The following is a 20,366-nucleotide window of genomic DNA, read 5'->3' as shown; positions in this document are numbered from 1 at the left end:
CTAGATTCCACAAAGGAAATCCAGGCCTGATCCTTCACAACCACGAATCCCGAATTATACTGCTATTATAGTATATATTAGTATACTATAGCAGATTCACTCCACTTCTGTTCTGCCAACATACCCGAGACTCTGGGATTACTAATGCGGTGGCCCTCTGAACTCACACTTCTCGTAGGTGGGGTTCCCTAGAGTGAGGGCGCAGTGGTCCTCACGGAAGGAAGTCAGGAAAGCAGAGATGAGGATGCAAAACAGGAGAAGGAAAAAAAAAAGAGAAAGACTGAACTTGAACACAGGCTTTGAACTCTCATGGCTGGGGGCAACAGGCTACTCATGGGATCTTGTCGCTGAGCTTGGGCTTCTCCTTTATTAAGGGAAGCTACTCATATAATGGTTGGATTTCACTGCAGGGAGGGGACTTTCATGAAAGACGGCATATGGAAGGCCCAAAAGCATGTATCAAGAACCCATTTGTGGCTAATGAATATGATCATTGGCAGGGCCTTATCCTTCCTTTAAATCTCTTCACCTTCATTACCACTCCCGCTTCCCTCTCACCTTCTTCAGAAGAGATAAAGAATTTGGGGCACAATGAAAAAGGGCATTCCTTCCCTGCTCGCTGTGCAACGCCGGTGGCCTTCCACCCGAGGGGTGAACTTTGGTAAGGACAAAGTTTGCCTTTTGAATGCTTCTGCTCTCTTCCTGACTGCAGAATGGTCAGCAGCTGATTTAACTCCTAGAGGCTCATTTTCAAGTTCTCTAAAAAGGGAACTTGCCTGTTCATTAAACCGCTGTATGGGAATTCTGGTAGGGATTGATGTTATACCTGCTCTATCTGTCACACCGGGCAGGATTTCTAAAGGGCCATCCTGAAAATGTTCCAGAAAGTGTTGAAAGACAATGGGATGGCAAGAGGAGGTAGACTCCAGAGAGGAGAGCAGAAGCTTCAACCGTCTGTATTTATTACCCGTTCTTTCCTTCCTCATTCCAGCCCAGTCAATACCTCTGGCCCAGCACCACTTTGTATGAAGCACAGGGAGGCCTGCACGCTAAACAAGACAAGTCTGGTATTCTGGGCCCCCACTCTCCAAATTCAGTGGGACAGGGGTCTTGTCCTGTACCAAGGCCCTCATTTCTAACTGACTAACTGTTGACTCGAAACTGACTTCACACAATCCATGACAGATGGTAAAATCTACTGATACTACAATCTAATCAGTCAGACAAACAGCACTCCTGTGGTCTGTACCGAGAGACTACACCTTGAAAACGAGCAACTCTGCTGCCTGTTGGACCCACTGACTGCCTTTCCGTCCCTTACAAACTTCTGGAAGCTGTGTTTTCATGTGGAGATTGCCAAGACTTGGAAACAGTTTTCGGGTTTTATCCAAGAAGAAACAAAATGTACAGAATGAAAATTTGATTTGCTTCTTGTCTCTGTGGTAGTCGAATGTTGACAAAGTCATAGTTTTGTAGGCACCCCGGGGAGGTCAGAGCCCACCCCTTGCCTCCAGAAAGAAATGAACCTAACGTTGCTGGGAATAAAAGAGAGAAAACACATCCACACAGTCCCTGGCAATAGCCGCACAAGAGGAATTTTTTAAATGAAACCACTCTGTGCGTGCAAGCCTTAGGAAGCCCAGATCAAGTACGGTTAGCTGTTTTTGAGGGGTGGGGGTGTGGAGAAATGGCTTTGTCGGATATTTTTAGCTTTATGGAATTAAGATGTATTTTTAAAAACTGTGGAAACAGAAATGCCATATCATGGTGATCTTCCCGAGAAAACAGCATGCCAACAGTTCATGTTTGGAATCACACAGAACCCAACTCTCTTTGGAAGCCTGTAATCATAAAATCAGAACTTGACAAGCCAAAGAAAATACTGTAATTTTTGATCGCTGCCTTTCAAATGTTGTGCATTGGGTACCAGAGTAATTAAATATTTGCATAAATGCACCTTCTTATTTTACATACGTTTTACATTTAGAATGTTTCTAACATGATAAAAATAAAGAAACGGAAATTCACTTCCACTTTTAGAGGTACATTGTTCCTGAGAACAGAGGTTTAGAAAATCCCATTCAGGGAGAAACTTAAAGACTCAATTAAAGTTTTATATTAGTTTAAGAAAGGAATGTTAATGGAATCTTCGTGGATTGTTGAATAGAATAGCTATTGCCAAATTTATACATTTTTTTTTTAGTAAATCAGATAGCGTGGTATACTGAAGAAGGATGACACTCAAGAGTGAATGAAAAACTTTTATAAAGTGAACAAACTATTTGTACTTCCATTATCAACATAAAATTGGTTTATTTGTGCTCCATTTTCAAGGCTGTGGGGTAAGTTCTTTCTGTTCTTAAGAATATGCTTTTATGTATATGGTGTATGTGAGTGTGTGTGTGTGAGAGAGAGAGGGAGAGAGACAGAGAAAGACAGAGACAGAAAGAGAGAGAGAGGGAGGGAGGGAGGGAGGGAGAGAAAAAGACACAGACAGAGACAGAGACAGAGAGATTTTTCCATGTTTGTGTACACAGTGAGTATATGAGCTTTAGTGACATGTTTTTCTCGGTCACTCTCCATCTTACTCATTTTGAAATAGGGTCTCCCATTGAACCTGAACTGGCTACACTGGCCGGCCAGTGAGCCCCAAAGATGCTTCTGTCTCCACTTCCAGGTACTAAACTGATAGGTGGGGCCAATGTGCCTGGCTTTTTATAAGAGTGACGGGAATCTGAACTCAGATTCTCAGACTTCTGAGTCACGTCGCTATCTGCTTGTCTCTTCTACCTTTTTAAGCTGTCCTTGGTCACTGAGACACAGACAGAAGACAGACAGGAAGTAGGAGAAGGGGGACATGGACCAGGACCATCACACCACCACACTTCTGGACTTGGTGTCTGCCCTCCTAACCCAAATGTTAACATTTTAAAACAGATCCTTAAACACGAGGAAGCCCCCACTTGTTCTCTTTTTATAAGAAACAAACCAACTTCTGATGGGCTGTTGACGATCATCAAATCCAAAGGTGGATTACTACATTTTGCTCTTTTGAAATAGAAAATGTTGAAGAAATTATTTCACCAGGCTCATATCAGGAAAGCAGAATTTCCTCTCTGAAATACACACACACACACACACACACACACACACACACACACACACACAGCAGTTTGAACCAGGCAGAATCCTGTTAAAGGTACAGGTTTGGAAGCCTGTGAATAATGAGATCTTTGCTTGCGTAGTTTCACTTGAAGAAGAGAAAAGCAGATGGGGACCTAGCGGCCAACCTCTGTAATACAGTTTAAGAGGATAACAAGAGGCAGAGCTAGTGGCAAAGTGGTAGCTGCGAGAATTCAGACGAGTCTGGAAGCTCTAGCTAAAGATGATATCTGTCTGGGTGAGAAAAGATGGCACCCAGAATTCAGAGACAGGGTGACGAAAATGTCATGAGTAGGGTATATGGTGGGCGTGCCAAGATACAGACCCAGAGAAAATAGCGAAAGAGAAAAGTGCTCCCAAAGATGGGAGAGTGGAAGACATCTTGATGAGAGAAACGGAATAGCAAGGTACATGAAGGTGAGGTTCGATTTGAGGATAAAGAACAATTTTTACTAGAAACTTTTCATCCATTGCATCTTGTATGAGCAGAGGGAAGTCAATGTCTAAAATCATTGAAGGTTTTACCTGGATGATTCTGGCTTCTCATAGAAATATGGCTCAGAAAAGAACATGTCAATTAATATAAAGATTTAATAGTGCCTCTCGGTCTCCAAGTGCTCAGCAATCATGTATAGATTACAACTAATCCATACTGGGTGGCACTTACTCTATTCCCATCACTTCACTCTGTGCTTTATTTTGACACTTCCTTTTTGCTTTTAGGCATGATTATTACTAGGGAAATTGATACAGCCATGCGTAGTTGTAGGCACATCCTTATTTTTTAATTTCTTCTCTCTGATAATAAATTGAAAGCTTTGTGGGGGAAGTTTTCCGAAAATCTCCTTGTTGGCTGAAGATGTGGCTTGGTGTTACAGCTCATGAGCAATATAGACAAGACCCTAGGTTCCGTTCCCAGTAGACCAAAGAAAAAGAAAAGAAAAAGGAGGAAAAGAACACACCTCTAGATCAATACCTCAGAATTCAAAACCTGCTTCGCCACGCCAATGTATAATCTAGGGCAGGCCTCCTAACACGCCAGTTCTTCTATAAAACATGATTTGCTGCATCAAGTCTGCTTACCTCTGGGATTTGTGAGGAGCAAGGACAGTCAACATCACAGGTATAGGGATTTACAAACCACAACAGCTATGCAAAGGTAAGAGGCTGTCTCCATCACCTCTGACATACTAGGACACCCTAAAGTCAGTCCATACATATAGACTCATTGAAGGCATGATCTCAACACAGGAGAGCTCCTGCACACAGCGAACTGGCCTAGAGTGGTGTATGAATCAATCCGGATCTACGAATTTGAGGAAACCAGTGAACCAGCACAGCCTGCCGTGGATTCCTTAGAAAGAACGGTGGCATAGAAACAATCCCTCTAGATATGAGAAGCTTTAGCACTCAGGACTCCTAGGGACAGCTAGTACTAGGCAAACTCTTACCCCACTCCACTCCCATATCCACTAAGGACCCATGACACTAAACGGAGGGGGACCAGATCAATGACTACTCCATTGCGGGCATTTTTTGGTTCCCATGCACCAGCTAAAGACTCACACATTTTCCTGTCTTCCCTTTAGCCATTTTGCCATTTTTAAAAATGTCCAAGTATTACAGCCAAACCTGCCCTCTCTTTCCTATGTGACCCCTTTAACGTGGCCCTTGATGATGAGTTCCAGCCACTTCAGTATCTGCTCTGAGTTCTCAGCTGCAGGGTAAGTACTGCCTAGAATCAGCTACGAACACTTGCCTTGTGGAGGCGGGGTGTGATGTGGGATGTGTGTGTGTGTGTGTGTGTACAGATTTTGTAATTTCACTCCCAGCCCCTCAATAGTAACATTCGTCCTAGGAAAGAATAGCTTTTGGCAAAAAAAATAGAAAAAAAAATTTTAAAAAATCTGCAAGTTAAACTAATCATCCCCTAGCCAAGAAATTTTTTAGCAATGAAATACAATAAATCTGATCAAATGAAGTCTTGCAACACCCATTCTCAATAACGCGACTCACGGTGTGGAGTCAGCAGAGACAGAGTACCAGGAAGTTAGTGAAGCTGCAGGGTCAAGCAGGAATTTTAACTGTGTACCACTGTCCTTAAAACAAGGCCCCCATGTGATGGGAGTCTTCGGCCCCACTAGACCAAGATATGTCCCTGGGGACATAAAAAGAGAGACAGATTGCACCTCTCTGGGCAGGCACCTCTCTTCAGTGTCACCTTCACATAGGAAAGGACAAAGTCTGTAAAAGAGGTGGCTTTCGAGAGCACTGCATAACCATTATCAGGGTCACGTTTCATATCAGCGCCATTTATAGCTCTGCGAATCTGTCTACTGCCTCCCCCAGCAACCAAGTGTGTGGCGATGAAGCTCCGATGGCTGTCGCACCTCAAGGAAAGTTCCAGGCTCCAGCTCCAAATCGGAGGCTACTCTGAAAGGAAGGGGAAAATAAACCAGGAGAACAAAGAGGGCCCTTCTAATGTGCTTGTCAGAAACAAAGCAATTATGAACATCATATGATTAAAAAGAAGAGTCATTTAAATAATGAACTCTAATTTGGCTATTTAGCAATTCACTGTTTAGCAGTTTGCTATTTTTATTACATTTTAAATCAATCCATCTAACGGAATTTCTCCCAACCCCACATAGTACTATTTCACTGCTGTAAACCTATATTTCAAGGCAAGACAATAACTTTCTATAATAAAGTAGTAATAAAAAGACTACCAATTATCCCAGTATTTTCTCAAAATAGGTAGACTTTCTTTCATGCCTTAATTTTATGTTTTCCTTTGCCCCATACTAAAAGCTTGGCGTAATTATCCCTGAACAGGTTGAGCGCAAGGTCTCTGCAAAATCTGCTCAGGGTGATTATTTAGCTGGGATTTTTTTTTTCGCCCCTGTATTTGCAGAATGTAGCTGAGACTGTTAGAAGCGGTTTATCAAAATAAATGCTTGGTTGGCTTTAGCAGTTTTTCGTAATTGAAAAAAAAATAAAGAAAAAAAGAGTTTTCTAATAAATGGCGGGAGAGAGAGGTTAAATACTTTAATTACTAACTTGCAAAAAGATTTCCATTTGAATATGGAAGCAAAGTAAAGGGGTCCCCAATTTTTATGGGACTGGAATCAATCTAGAGGACTTAATGGTAGTGCTGGGAGCGGAAACTGTGGGACTGGATATTGTGATTCCTAAGCAGACTTCCTTCTAATTTAATAGTGTTAGGGAATACTTTAAAATCGGTTGGTCTTAAAGGGAAGTTTACATACGCAAATTTGCAGGGAAGGAATTAAAATAGTGAGTTTTTCTAAGGTCAGTTTTCCATTTTTATTTCTCTAGAAGGGAAGACTAGTTAAGTTGGAGTTAGCAGGGACGTGAGGTAGAGATAGAGGGTCCTGGAAAAGGGGATGGCTGGGTGGTTACAGAAGTCCAGCTCCATAGAGCTGCCCTCTAAAGCACACTGCGGGTTTCCGGCCCTTGAAGTCCCATGCTCATGATGCCTAGGCTCCTAAGGGAAGCCTTAACAAAAGAAGGTCTTCCTGAACTCAAATGACCCTCCTTGCTGTGGACTCTACTCATTCATGGGCACTGAGCTATGGACAGCCACGTTAACTTTATTTAGTGAATGCAGCTACACTGGCTATGTATTGTACTTCCGAGATGGATATTTCACAAACAAAAGAATCCTCGTCCTTCTAAATATCGGTTAATTCCACCTAATCAGAACTATTATCATCACGAACCCTGACACATGGATTACCAGCACTGCACAGCAACCATTATTAATTAGCTCTCCTTCCTTCCTACCACCACAAGCCCAGGAAAGTCTGCACCCGGCTGTATTAGAGACTCCGCTCTGAATTGCTGTTTTATTTGGGAAGGGGAGGGGGGGGGTCTGTGTTCTTTTCCAGCTGGCAGAGTTTTCCTAAATTAGATTAACTTTTAATTTAAATCAAAAAAATTTAAAAGCGTTACACAAAGAGACAGTAATTGCCCATTTGAAACATCCAAAAAAAAAAAAAAAGGTGATTGAAGGGTACAGTAATATGCTTACATGAATAATAAATAATACTTAGCATTTAGATAGAGCTCCCCTCATCAAATCACTTCTTTTTCAGTACGAACTAATTCACACAGGATCATTGCAAGAAAAGTAAAATTAAGGAATACAATATGTCTCTCACTAAAAGTTGGGTAAACTGAGGCATAATGAGATAACTTCATAATGATATATGAATTTTAGAATACATACTGTCAGCCATTTCCATACTGGACCTGTGCGTGCTCAGCATCTAAATCTGAAATTAATTATTGCAACAGGCACTGATGGGTCCTTAAGGATGTTGCATGGGCTCATTCTGCCTCACATTAAGCCTAGACTACGAAGATTCAGGAACAATGCAAAGCATTTTTAAAATATGTTAATCTACACGTTGGTAATAATTACCTACACATACACAGGTACCCACACATATATAAATGCACATTTTATCACAAACGTTCAAAATACAATTATTCATCAATAGAAAGATTAATCAGCTAATAGAATATTTCATATATTCTATAAGGATATGGAACCAACCTTAACTAGGTGACTACTGCATACTGTGCTTGGACCTCCAGGTGTGTGTCCTGTGGGGGGGTGTGCACGCGCACATGCAAACACTAAATAGATAAATTAATTAATTCAACAAGAAAACATCTCAAGTTGAAGATACTGATTTTGCCTTTAACATTTATTGATGGAAGAATAAATGACTTGGTGAAGGTGCATTATGACAGATTGGTCGTTTCTAAATGGATGTATGTCTTCATCCTACACACAACAGGAATCATAGACAGCCCATGATAACATATGTTTTGGTCACACTCAGAAACTGTAGAAACCTTAGCTAGAAGTTCAATATCCTTAAGAGATATATCGCCCATACTGTGGGAACCACTAATGCAAAAGAGAGGCTAAACACCAATGTGCTGTTCAAACACCCTTTTTCCACACCTGATAACCATCGGGAAGACGTAAGAAACAATCAGTTTCCACGGTCCTAAAATCTTCCAAACAGAACTCTGAAGGAACTTTAGATTTTCACAGCTTGTAGAGCCCGGGGGGGGGGGGGGGGGGTAAGCAAGCCATCCACTTTAAGATGAAAATGCTAGGAAGAAGCAAGGCGAAGCTTGATCTACTACCACATAAGGGCAGAGGTCAATTTCCAAATATGAGGAACAATAGACAAGGAGGAAGACAGACAAATAAACATGTGCATATGAAATATAAACATTTACATGTATGCATGCATAAATGTAAAACTTGGTAATATGGACGCTGATAAAAACTTGTAGAAATGAGCATTTATAGAAAGACTTCTAGAAGTTCGATTTCTTTTCTTTCTTTTGCCAACTTTACAGAGAAAACACAAGATGGCACTCCCTAACCTTCATGCACGACTCAGAACTGCTGACTATAATGATGTTCTTCATTTCCTCAGTCTTTCTCATTTTTATTTTTTTCTATTAAGGTAGTTTATTTTTTTCTATTAAGGTAGTGACACAATATGTTGGTATTTTGTTTTGTTTTGTTTTCCATACCTGGCTTAGAATTAAAACTAGTGAAAATGTGCCAAGCATCTTAAAATCCATTTTAATAACATTCATAATTATGTGTGCTTTTAAGTTGTTAGAGCTTTCCACATATTTCCATTTCTCTTCATCTGGAGAATTTACATGGCGGCCAGAGAGCCTTATTGTATTTAGTCCTCCTCAACACAATCTCAGTGTGCCGGCAGCCTTAGGCATCTGAATTACATTTTCAGTTTCCTCTGGGGCTCTGGGGCTCTGGGAAGCTCTGTTAGTATTGCATATTACACACAAGTTACTTTAAATGCCCTTCTAAGGCCTGTTAAACGCTACACAAACTTTATACTTTAAAACGCTAATGTTTAACCGATCTACCACTAAACTCAAGCTCTCGGCTCATCTAGTTTTCCATGTTGGTGATTTTCATCCATTATTATCTGTGAATGGATCCTTTTAAAAGAACTATATTTTAAATCAAGGATGTGAAGTCAGAGACTTAATCATTTTTATTTAAACCGTGACACTTTTAATGATCCCAAACAACTTGCTCAAATACTGTTTATTAAGTATGCATTTTCTACTTGCAGTGAATTTTTAGTACTATATAATAAAAAGAAAAAACATTCCTAAATACAATGATCCAAACCTTGCCTAAATAAAAATTTATTTATTCTGTGTTTAAGTCTATCTTACTTTATTGGTAAGGTGAGTTTACAGTACAGTTTTTAGAACAGGAAATTCCCACACATTGTCATTTGGATGCACATGCTTTTGGTTTTACAGCATTGTGATCTGGACCTCAGACACAGTCCAAATTTCCATCTCTGAGACACAGCGTGGAAATCACTCATTGTGCCTCAGAGAGGCTGACCTTCATCTTGGCTGACAGCATGGCAAAATTTATTTTCATATATAACATCGTATTGCTTCCTAAGTTTGCTTTGAACAATTTATATTTTGTTTACATACTTATATTTTGCTATATAAATGTATAGCAATTAAACAAACTAATGAATCCTAATGAATCTTTCTTATTCCTAAAAGTCACAATAATGGCAGAATCCATTATATCTGGAAGTAAAGAAATGAACACGTCTTTGCTGTCTTATTGTCTAACATCAGTAATACTGTGTATTTGTAACATATATATCTTTAATTTCTGCTTAAGAATAAAATATCAATCAATCAAAGTTTAATTTGGGACACTCAAAATCTAATGATACCATCAAGCCTACAGTATTCTTCCATATTTTCTTTCCCTCTCCTGTCTTCCTTCCTCCTGCCCTCTTTTCTTCCTTCCCTCCTTCCCTCCCTCCCTCTTTTGTTTCTTCCCTTCCTCCCTTCCTCCCCCATATCCCACCTTGACTTTATCCCTCTCTTCCTCCTTGTCTAAGTCTCTGTCTTCCTCTCTCCCTCCCTTTCTCCTTGTCTCTGTCTCTGTCTCCAACCCCTGCTCGAGTAGGTAAACTGTTACATGCCAGGTTATTTGAGACCATAGAAAGCAAATCTAAAACAGAGCAACAGTTCACAAAGTGAGAAATCTGGAAGTCAATAGTGATTGAGAAGCAGAAGTCATGAATTATTCTTCTCAGACTACATGCATCTCGACATCATTGGCGAAACAGCAATGTTCTGCAGCACTGTGGCTCCCACAAGGTTGGGTCTTCAAGAGTGTTGGCATTTTCTTTTACCTTCATTTTCAAGCAGCTTATTGGTGTTCTAATTCTGGCAACAGCTTTGTTAATGAGATAAAGGAGTGAGGCCCTTTGTAAATAAGTGAGCAGTGACATTCCTTTCTTTAGAACTGTTATAATGGAATAACTAATATTTAATAGCTAACAAATGTACATTTTTATCAGAAATATATTTAATCTAGAGATAAAATTTATCAATGTTTTAACTAGAACATTTGGCTATTTGTTTTAAAGTGAATATGTTTCAGAGCTAGCTTTCAATACAAAACTCAGCCACTACATATAAGGCTGAATGCAAAACTCCTTACTATAAACAAAACAGTTTTCTGTGGACAGGGGATTCAGGCACTAAGAACTCTCAAGAGTAAATTTAACTTGAGGTCATAGTATAATTGAACCTTGGCCACTCCACATGTTGATATTTGAATAAGATTTTAGAAAATGAGAGAGAGACAGAGAACATACCTGGTCTACAAAACAGACGTACGGTCAGAAAATTCTGCATTCTTCTTAACAATAAGAACATTATCAGAAATAGCTGACCCTAACCAACGCCATAATTAATGGACACTAAACGATAATTAGGACTAGTCCAATTAAATTTTAATTTGGAAAAATTAACTGCAAACTCTGTCATTCAATAAAGTGTTGTCGTCCTCCAGTGTGTTTCTAAGCACAGAATATAGCAATTTACTATTGACAAGCACTAACGGAGGAGGTCATTTCACAAGTATAGCATGGACAAAGGTGAACCGGGCAACTGATGAAATCTGTGGCCAAGGCGAAATAGCAATCTCTGAGCCAAATGGTAATAAAGTTACTGAAATGAAGCAATGTAGTTTCTAAACTGAACTGTCATAAAGGAGGATATGGGCTTCAAACTGGCATGTCAGAAGTAATTAAAATATTATTTCTCTGTTTTAAAAAGTTCTAGATCGTTTTAATAGTCTTATTGATTTCTTCTATTCCTACTGCTATAAGCGAGGTTAGACGAAGGCTGCTGAGTGGGCAGTAGGCAGTTGAGAGGTTTGATGGAGGTGCTGCAAGAGAAAAAGCTAGGGAGATGGGAGACTGCACAAGCAATACGCTGTAGGGCCCCACAGTACAGAAAAACAGCTGGGGAGACCGTGCCTGTAATCTCAGCACTTCAGAGGTGAAGGCAGAAGGTCTAGAAACCAAGGGCATCTTCACCTACAAAAAAAGAATTCGGGACTACTCTATCGACCCTGTGGCAGTAGGAAAGAGGGGTAGAAAGAGTATGCAGGAGGAGGGATGGAAGGTGGGAAGGAGAGAGGGAGAAAGGGAAGAGGAGAGAGGGAGGGAGAGAGAACGATTCATAAGTCTAGATTCTATCCATGCTTAGAAAGCATTGACTACTCATATGGCTGGTATCATGGCTCCCATGTACAGTAAGTTTCTATGAATCAAGAGGATACAGTGAAGCTCTCAAAATGCATGCCCCCTAAAGGTCTAAGATGCTGTGAATCTAGGAATGAACAGTCTTCAGAAATCTGCTAGCATATATGACCTTGTAGAATCTAAAGTTTGGCTGAAGACTCTGACCCATGAACAGGCCACATCTCCACTTGCAACACCCACAGAGGGGACACATTGTAGCCTCAGCACACATCCACACATTCCTCTGGCAAGCAGACCCTTCTCTTGATGGAAAACTGTCTAAAAGAGCAATAGCTGGCCATCAAAGCCCTCCATGTCATTTTGTAAATGCAAACTACTTTCTAGCTAGCTAATGCCATGAAATGCCTTTCACTTAACTAGATCTACACTCACACTGTGTGATAAATAAGTGGTTTGTCTATGATGAATTAAAAAGTACAAACAATTCATTTAGTGAGAACACAAAGGAATCACCAGGGATCTGGAGTTCAGACCGGAGAATCAAGCAAAACTGATTTTCACTGTAGAGGGGAAACACAGAAGCTTTCCAATGGTCCACTGTAGCTGTATTTCCGAACGCATTGCTGAATTGTGACCCTATCGCACAAACCACAACATACATCACCCACTCAGCTGGTAGACCCAAGACATAATCTGCTAAGTTACTACGGGTGCATCTGTCCACTAGTTCCAAGACCTCAGACTGCATTACTAGAGAAGTACCAGCCTACCAGCCTTTGTATACCCCCTCCAGAATAAAATAAACAAATGCATTTCCACAATGCAAGTTTGCTACTGCTCTCATATCTATTAGAGAAAGAAAGAAAGGAAGGAAGGAAGGGAGGAAGGGAGGAAGGAAGGAAGGAAGGAAGGAAGGAAGGAAGGAAGGAAGGAAGAAGAGAGAGAGAAAGGAATAGTCTTTTTAAATGATCAGATTACTCAATTCTTTTTTGTCACATATGTAAAAGTCTAGGGCAAAACACACACATCAATTTGGTGCTTATTTACTCATTGTTTTAATACTGCTAACATATACAATATATGAAGCTCCAGAGGGGAAATAATAATACAAATGTTCGCTAAGTAAGAATGTTTCTATAACATCAGACAAAAGGAAAGCCCCTCGTCCTAAAGTTTTGAACCTTCTAAACAAGTATCAAAACTACTGTGCTAAAATAGTGACCCATGGGTGTTCCAGTCACGGTCAACAGTCTTCTGCAATACAGCGCTCTCCTGGGTCAATCCACAACTTCCTTTCGGTGGGGGAGATAGCAGTGTCCATCCCCATACCTCTTCAAAAGAGAAATTTCTTGCCAGAGACCTACTATCCTAAGAAACACAACACCAGATCTAGCCAGGTTACAGCATACATTCTAGGGAAATTATGACAATCAAGTGGCTAGCTGCTTGTCAGAGCCTGGTTTTTCTTTTGTTTGGGCAAAACTAAATGACCTTCCTCCACAAGACATAAATATGAATAGAGCTGAAGACAGTGGACAATTAATGTGCTGACCAACAGGAGAGCACTCTCTAATTATGGTTTCCCATGTGCCCAATACAGTCAAAAATGTGTTCTAGTGCAGCAAGGAGAGGCAAACTGCAGGCCACATGACTGTGAGAAGACAGGCTGGAGTTTGGCTCTGTGCAAGATTCGAGGCTGTGCCACCACAGTTAGGAAAAGGAAAGGATGTTGTTCATCACTATAATAAACAAACAGACAAACTAAAAGCACTGGTTAAATCAGGACAGCCTAGGGATTTAGTGGTCTTCCTTGTCACTTTGACAAGAGGGACAAGAGTGAAATTCCAGCCTGCGACTTTTATCTTGCCTAGTCCCCACCCTCGCTCAAGGTAACAACTTAGTTAATAGTCAAAGAAAGACGCCTTACTTACAAGATAACACAAAATCTGCGTTCACCTGTATACCCTGGCTTCTCTGGCTACAAAGCAGCATCTGTTTCAAATCTTTTCATTTCATACAACTCTCCATGGCTTCTCTAAAACTTAAATCTACACACACGCTCTTGCATACACAGCACGGGGAAAGGCCATTCTCTTTTTCCTCCAGCATGTGGCTGCAATAAAATCAGGCTTCCTTTTCACTCCGTAGACACTGCCTGGACCAGAAGACTCTGTCTGCTGCTGCTGCTCGAAGCAAGTCCAGTTACTGTAACAAATGTACATCTTCCCAGCGCTGGATCTCTAATTTTGTCTAATACAATTCCACGTTGCATCCAAGTACAAAATCAATACCGTTTGTCCAGCAATGCAGGACAAATGGAATCTATAAATGGTCCTTATTGAGTAATTAAACACCTATTATTGTCATGGGTAGTGAAACAATGGATATGATAAGATAAATTTTTGACGAAAGTGCTGCAGTGATTAATACCTCCCTACGTGTTAAATCAAAACGAGTGTCTTTTGTGCCTTACCGCCGGCGGAGGAACAGGGACACGAGTAACAGCCACAATAACAGGCTAACCTTCAACTGAACCCCTTCCCTCAAGAAATTAAACGCTGTAGCAGGACTTTAAATCCCCCCACTTAGAGCTCATTTGTGGGCTGTGTAACCTGCAGTTCCTGAGGAGAACTCATTATCTGCGGGAGAATCCCTTCATAATTTCTTTATGAATGTATATATTGTTTCTATTAAAAAAATCCCAACTGTCCAAAAAGGATAAGAATATTAACCGTTACAGGTAACTCTCACACCCTATCTGCACACACAAGCACAAACCCCTGACTCATGAACCCCAACCCGGGCCCTTCAGAGCCTTGGCTTGTTTTAAAACTTGAGAATGATGCAACAGGAGCAACTACAAAATACAAAAGATGGATTCTGCAGATGCGACACTTGCAAAGGGGAACCCTATTTCACATGTGAGAGGGGACAAAAAAAGAAAAAAAAAAGGCCACGGAAGCCATAACTGCTCACCGAACTACCATTAAATGGTAAGATTTACAATCCAGAGTACAGTAAGCGCATATCTAATAGAATTTGTCCTCCAAGAATATAAAGTGAATCTCTGAGGCATAGGACCTGTACAGGTGATATATGTTTCTTTTAATCTCCGTTTTAATTAAAAACAAACAAACAAACACCTTCAAAATACAGGAGGAAAAAAAGACACATTGCAGAATCACAAGCAAATCCCCAGGCACACTTAGAAGCTAACCTAATTTAAAATGCACTTCTTGTTAGCCCCTCACATTCCCCATCAAATGAGAATTCAGTCTTTCAAATGCAAAATGTAAGACACATGGCCAAACATGTATTAAATAAAGCATGTTATTCTACCCAAGCCAAAGCATTAATACATGAACAATTAAACTCTGTGACTATCAGATGAGAAAACCCTGAATCCAAATTCCCAGTTTCTGCTTCATTTTTAAAAGCAAATTGAATATACTAGAATTCAGTTTACTCCCAGTTCAATATCAGTATTATATCCTTTCAGAAGAGCAAATATATTACAATGTTGCAAGCAATGACACTCTTGCAATCAAAGAAAACTATTAACACCATGTTTTTATCATTACCTCAAAAAAAAAAAAAAAAGAACTTTTGGAAAGGACTTGACTCTTAGAGGTAAACTGCTTGAAACATTCCAATGCTCTCTCCAGGAGCCACTAAAAGTCAATGCTAACAGTCCTTGATGCTTGTTAAACACTGGTAAAACGCTTCCCTTTTCCACCTCCTGAAAGACAAACGCGCAATAAAAGCTAACTGGTCAGAGGGATTCCTGAACGTTGACAAATGCTTTTCGGATGGGGAAGGGCTCATAGGCAGTGCCTGAAAACCGAGTTCTTGAAGGATGGATCTGTTCTGTTTCAGTGAATCGGTGCCTCGGTGAAGCAGCGCCACAGACGTCACTGTCCTTGAATGAGGGAAATAGAAAACTATTGCGCTGATTTTGCAGATCTGGGCTCTGCTCTTCTCACCTCCCTCTCAGAGGATCTGAATTTTATTTTAAAGGATTAACAAGTGGCACACATGGTCAGCAATGATAGCCGTGTTCTTTTCAACCTCAGCGAGTCATGTTTGGTAAGGGCGAAGGAGTAGAATTATGTGGACAAGTGGCTATGTCATCAGAGCTTCAAGAGGTTCCGTGCAGAGATGCCTGAGTAAACAGCAGCGTGAAGGATTTTATATATAACAGGCGAAGATCTCTGTCGTTATCACACGCACACACAGCCTGCCTCTAGTTACTGAAGGCAGAAAACAAATACACACTCTGACAAACCAAAAGGGTTTTCAGCCCCCATTCACACCAGTTTTAACTTCAATCCTAATCAAAATGACCTATCAGTTTTTCCCCCATCCATGCCAAGATCTTTGAAAGATTATCCTAAAACATCCGTCGGTAAAAAGATCTATGCTACAGCGAGCCAGAGAATTTCCAGCTCCTGATGGAGACCAGTGGACCACCTGATACTTTTTCATCAGGGTGATAAAATTAAAGGATGGCTCTGATCTGCTTGAAGGAGTCTTTCCCTTACTTAATTGTTTAAAGTACACAGCATTAACACAAAGGGGAGGGGGAGAGGAAAATTAAGAAGGCAACTGTAGGGCCCGAGCTAATTGCACGCTGATTAGATTGTGCCATGCAAGAGTTCTCCCTCCATTACATACCATGGCAAGCTCTGGTCTTTTCCACCCGGCTGCAGCAGCAAACAAGCTGATTTGCTAACAAAGTGGTCAGCCCAGGCACTTGCACAGCGGCTCACGGGGTCCACAGACGGCTGTTCTCCATGCAGACATCCTCCAGCTCCATTTTCCAATCTGATTACACGGCTCCTTGTTCCAGCAGCCTTAAACCTTCATGGCAGTTTACCAACATTTTCATCACTTTTTTTTTTCTTTTACAAAGCAAAAGAACTGATAAGCTCTCAGGTACCCACGATTTCCTAGTCAATGGCTGGCCAGCAGCCAGCACTCCCTCACTCCATAACCGTGCCGGGGCGCACTGCATAAAGCAGGCAGGATTTACCAGCCTGCACGGAACTCTGAGAATCTTGCCGGGTGTACAAGTGAACAGCATGTTTCTGTCCTTACAGATGTCCACTATTGCGTCTAATCTCATCTAGGAGGTACAGGGACCTAATAAGTACCCTGTCTGCTCCCACACACACTCCCCCAAAGAAGCAATACAAGGCAAACCAAGGTGCAGGTGCCCATGAGCTTACTGTTAGCCTATCAGACATGCCCAAGAACTAATAACTGTTTCAAAAGCGCTAGCCTGGTTATCTGGACCCACTCCTTCTGTTGCCATGGAAAGGAAACCAGTGACTCTCTACGAAAATCTAAAAGGCATACATAAATCTTCTTAGCAACTTCTTAGCACTTTCAAAGTCTGGAAGCTACTTAAAAAAAAAAAAAAAGGACAAGGCTAAAGATATAGAAGTGAAATAATGTCTCTTGTCCATGGGCCACCTCTGAGAAATGCTTTTGTGCCCTTCAGTCCAGAGAAATCACTCCATGGCAGGTAGCACAAGCTACCTGTTTACATTCAAAAGATTAAACAGTGATTACTACCGCACTTCAAGTGGACACCTACAGCCAGGCTTCCTGTCTCATACTTTTGAAATCACTTTCATTCATGGCTCATGGGCCTGAGATGAAAAATAAACCAGGCTGAAAATGTGAATTTTCCAGTACAATAATGTATACGTTCGCTCACCGGGTGCTGGTCCTCAGCCAAGCAGCGATAAACAAACAAAAAATAATCACAGAGCCCCCTTCATCCATGACCAATAACTCTCTAACAAAGATGGAGAAAGGGGAAATGGCTTCTAATGTCTGTGGCTGTGCTGGCATCATTTTTGCATACAATCGATTAGTAGTCAAGGGTTTGGGGGTAGCGAGGGAAGTCAGGAGAGGAGGCTGCAGTTGGGGGGCGGGAAATGTACAAGTTGGCTAGCACAATGCATCAGCACTCCAGCTCTGGAGAGGCAGAGGATTTGAACTCAGACACTATGTGGGAAGATTCAAGATTTTAAACATTCTACACGGAGGGGTTTTATTCCTGAGGCTAGAAAAAAAAATTAAGGCTGAGTGAGTGATTGTCACAGGAGTCAAGCAATGGTTGTGTTGCTGAGTCAGGAATGGGCTCAGACAGCCACACTGCTTCCATCTAGCCAGGGTTCCAAGGGAGAGTGGGTTTTAGAACAGCAGCATCGCCAGGATATGCAAAAGTTAGAGGAGAGAGGCACAAGTGAGCCAATGGACCAGCAACTCAACTTCCAGGCACCCAGAAATAAAGATGGCCCCTTCCTGCAAGTTCAAATTGCTCAACACATAAAAAAAATGTACTTGTAGCTCTGTATATTTAGAGCACCAACCCTTCTGAAAGGACTTTCAAAGAAGATCACATACAGTTTTTAAACAGATAGGCCGTGTTGGGTACATATCTGTATCCACAATACTATAAAACCTACAAACTCAAACTAAGTATAGGCATGCACCCATACATTTATTTGCATGTGGGTGGTATTCTGCATAAATGACTGTCAACTTAAAATGTCATTCTCTAATTTATATGCAAATTCTACCTCTGGTAAAATAAAAACATATTTTAAGCAGCTTATAGTGCCAACACATTATTCCCATGAATGATTCCTAGTAAACTATTTATGCCAACTGTAGGGATTTTTTTTATGATTTATTGGATGGTGAACGAAACCACTTAAACTATAGTTGTCTGTATGAATCAGTAATTTTCATGTTTCTAATTAAAATGTAAACAGTGTAATGAAGACATCAAGTTTTTAGGCAAATGTCTCTTCCAGTGCCACTTGGGGTATGGTAATTACTGGAGCAGATCTATGGACGTTCCTGAATCCTCTACAAGTCCAGATTAAAAGCATTACTGTTAAATCTGGCTTCCTCCTCCAGGGAATTGTGTTCTCTAACACGTGCCCTGTTTGCTTACAGATACACATTGGCACTACCTTTAAAAGGTGTTCATTTAAAAAAAAAAAGAAAAGAAGAAAGAAATTTATATTTAAAATGTATATTGTAAAACATTTACTAGCAGTCAAGGCGCTGACCCTGAATCTACTCAGATTTGATTTCTTGACATCAATTTTGGGGGTAAGCAAAAAAAGAAAAAGAAAGAAAGAAATGAAGAAAGAAAGAAAGAAAGAAAGAAAGAAAGAAAGAAAGAAAGAAAGGAAAATTAAAAAAAAAAAAGAAAAGAAAAATAGGAGGGAAAAAGCCAAATATGCTTACCTTAAATGTATAGACATGGGAGGACTTTACACAATGAGAGACTAAGTGAAGCTAATTCCAGATTCACTGACTTTCAATACACACTTTGCTTAAATAAAATGAGTTTACAACAACTTAGCAATTAAGAAAAATCAAGAAAGGAGCTTATATACTCCATGGAAAGGGCATGGCACTTTTGACAATATCAAAGAATGTAAAAGCTTTTTGATTCATAAGTGTAATCTCTGTTCATTTTTATCCAAAATCTATTGTTTTCTGACATTTGCAACAATTCATCCTCCAGCAAGTGACCTACCTCTTCCACGTGGTCTTAAAAAAATCACCCCTTCATTACTTAGGACCGTTCATTAGGCCTCTCCAAAGCCCATTTTTCTTTGCTTTCCATTTGCTTTTCATAAGCACAGCCCAGCCCATATGTATTTACCTTTGGTTATAATTCTACATCACAGTTCCCTGCAAACAGCCCTGACAACCACCACCACAGTCACACTCAGCATTGACTGGCCACAGCTGAAATCTGCACTGGCAGAAAAGTCTAAGATGTGTGATAAGAGGTAGATTTTTCCACCCAAGCCTCCTGGTGACCCTGGCCTCAGTGTCTAGAGGATGACCACGATGGTCTACAGTCCCCGGCATTATAGGGAAGCATGCACGGATGCTGGTGTGGGGTTGTGAGTGGACAGGAAGCCTGAAGTGTGCAGTGGCATGAGAAGCAGAGAAAGTGAAGACTTTTGTGCTTTATTACCAAGTAATGCAAACAAACACATATTTCTCTCCTCTCCTGAGGCCAGGGAAAGTGCTTCATCCAAGTGTTTGCCCCCTTGCCACATGAAAACATATACCTCCCCGCCCAATCTGGACTTAGATACATATAGCATTGGGGGTAAAGACAGGATTTGAGAAGGGCATATTTCGATAATGTTTAAAAATTTAAAAACACCTCTGGGGATTCTAAGAGGGAGGAGAGAAAGCTGATTAAACAAGGCCAAGTGTTTTGTCGGCTTAAGGGCGCTATCATAGTTGTGGACGGTATCAGAAGTGTTGCAAGAACAGGCATCATTTCTTTTCGCTTTGTGCCAGAAAGGTAAACACTGGATTGCATTGTGGATTAAAACAATAAGAAATCCCTTTCCTCTCAGGCTCTCAAGGCCCTGTTAATCGGGTGTAATTTTTAATGAACACTAGCTGCTTGGTGCTCATTCAAGACATTTCATTAGAAGGTTATTCATTTAAAAATCAACGTTTCAACCATATCAAGCTGTAACCTTTCTTGAAATGTAAATGAATGGTTTAAATGAGAAGATT

General features: G+C 40.7%; 1 protein-coding gene across 3 annotated transcripts in view; it reads right to left on the bottom strand.

Annotated features, from left to right (window-relative positions):
- The window catches only part of Fign (fidgetin, microtubule severing factor), a 121,390-nt gene that overhangs the window by 82,593 nt on the left and 18,431 nt on the right, over positions 1-20,366 (bottom strand). Inside the window, exon 1 of one of the 3 annotated variants that reach the window (XM_050123146.1) lies at positions 559-761. The exons of the other annotated variants lie outside the window; for them this stretch is intronic. The gene's annotated coding sequence lies outside the window, so the exon portion shown is untranslated. Of the gene's footprint in view, positions 1-558; positions 762-20,366 lie in introns of those variants that run through there. 3 annotated transcript variants of the gene reach the window in all.

Source organism: Alexandromys fortis, unplaced genomic scaffold, assembly GCF_014885135.2.
Source record: "Alexandromys fortis isolate MF-2015 unplaced genomic scaffold, M_Fortis_MF-2015_v1.1 scaffold_8_9099976_23576923, whole genome shotgun sequence".
NCBI lineage: Eukaryota > Metazoa > Chordata > Mammalia > Rodentia > Cricetidae > Alexandromys > Alexandromys fortis.
The sequence above is the reverse complement of the archived record's forward strand: the minus strand, read 5'-3'. Positions and strand labels throughout refer to the sequence as shown.